The sequence below is a fragment of the Rhinolophus sinicus genome, linkage group LG06 (assembly GCF_036562045.2).
Source record: "Rhinolophus sinicus isolate RSC01 linkage group LG06, ASM3656204v1, whole genome shotgun sequence".
Classification (NCBI taxonomy): domain Eukaryota; kingdom Metazoa; phylum Chordata; class Mammalia; order Chiroptera; family Rhinolophidae; genus Rhinolophus; species Rhinolophus sinicus.
Window position 1 is genome coordinate 86912356 of NC_133756.1, and position 2007 is coordinate 86914362.

Below are 2007 nucleotides of genomic sequence, written 5' to 3' on the forward strand. Positions count from 1 at the left end.
TTCCAGACATACAGAAGCTGAGGAAATTTTCTAATACACGACCTGCACTACAAGAAATACTAAAGGAGGCTATTCAACCACCATCAACAGGGACAATTTGTGGCAACCAAAACATAAAAAGGGGGAGAGTAAAGGCCTGAACCAGAACATGGGAATGGAAAAAGTAACCGTGCTGAGTAAAATGGAATACTCTAAATATCAAGCTTTCTTTTACATAAACTTAAGGGTAACCACTCAAAAAAAAAAAAAAAAAAAAAAAAAAAAACAATCCAGAACTGAAATATATACTGTAGTAAAAGAAGAAACAGAGGGAAACATCATAGAATACCACCACACAGAAATAACAGACAAGAACAAAAAGGCAAAGAAACAATGGAGACACAGCCTTACCAGAAAACTAAAGATAGAATGACAGGAATTCCTCACATATCAATAATCACCCTAAATGCAAATGGACTGAACTCACCAATAAAAAGGCACAGAGTGGCAGATTGGATCAAAAAACTAAAGCCAACCATATGCTGTCTCCAAGAGACACATCTCAGCTACAAGGACAAGCATAGACTCAAAGTGAAAGGGTGGAAATTGACACTCCAAGCAAATGGTATCCAGAGAAAATCAGGTCTAGCTATACTGATATCAGATGAAACAGACTTCAGGGTGAAAAAGGTTACACGAGATAAAGATGGACATTTCATAATGGTAAAGGGGACTATACAACAAGAAGACATAACAGTCATCAATATTTATGCCCCCAATCAGGGAGCACCGAAATATACCAAGCAACTACTAACACAATTAAAGGGAGAAGTTGACCAAAACACAATTATACTAGGGGACTTAAATACATTATTGACAGCTATGGATAGATCATCCAAACAGAAAATAAATAATGAAATAACAGTCCTAAATGACATATTAGATGAAGTGGACATAATTGACATATATAGAGCACTTCCTCCTAAAACATCAGACTATACTTTTTTTTCTAGTATACATGGAACATTCTTAAGAATAGACCATATATAAGGACATAAAATCAGCCTCAGCAAATTGAAGAAGATTGAAATCATACCAAGCATATTCTCTGATCACAAGGCTTTGAAATTGGATATCAACTGCAAAAAGAAAGCAGAAAAAAACAAAAATACATGGAGATTAAACAACATACTTTTAAAGAACGACCAGATCAAAGAAGAAATTAGAGGAGAGATCAAAAGATACATAGAACTATATACTGTGGTTTGGGACGTCCTGAGCCGTTGGTCCTACCGCAAGATGTTTCAAAGCCTCATTAAAAATGTTTGGGTCCCCATGAAGCCCTACTACGCCCAGATTTACCAGGAGATCTGGGTAGGGATGGGGCTGATGAGCTTCATCGTTTAGAAAATCAGGAGTGCTGATAAAAGAAATAAAGCTTTGAGGTTCTAGCCCTGCACCCGCACATGGCCATCACTAACCAGCCCTCTCCGGGGTGCTCGACAGACAGGACGTCAGCCCGGATGTCAGTTTCAGCAAGCTCTGCTAGAGGGACCATGGCCAGCGCTGTGTGCTTGTAGAATGCCTTTTCCTTCGTGGTGTGAATAAATGTACCTGTGAGATTAAAAAAAAAAAAAAATACATAGAAAGAAACGACAATGAAAATACATCCTACCAAAATTTTTGGGATGCAGCAAAAGCAGTTTTAAGAGGGAGATTTATATCATTACAGGCCTATCTCAAGAAACAAGAAAAATCCCAAATAAATAACCTCACGTTACACCGTAAAGAACTAGAAAAAGAAAAAATGAAACCCAAGGTCAGCAGAAGAAAGGAAATAACAAAAATCAGAACAGAACTAAATGAAATAGAGAACAAAACCGCAATAGAAAAAATTCATTTGACAAAGAGCTGTTTCTTTGAAAAGATTAACAAAATTGACAAACCCTTGGCAAGACTCACTAAGATAAAAAGAGAAAAGACACTAATTAACAAAATCAGAAATGAAAAAGGGGAAGTTATCACGGA

General features: G+C 36.9%; 1 pseudogene; it reads left to right on the forward strand.

The window, feature by feature from the left end:
* Window positions 1-1250: 1250 nt before the first annotated feature.
* On the forward strand, window positions 1251-1459 carry LOC109443109 (ATP synthase F(0) complex subunit j, mitochondrial; annotated as a pseudogene).
* Window positions 1460-2007: the final 548 nt, after the last annotated feature.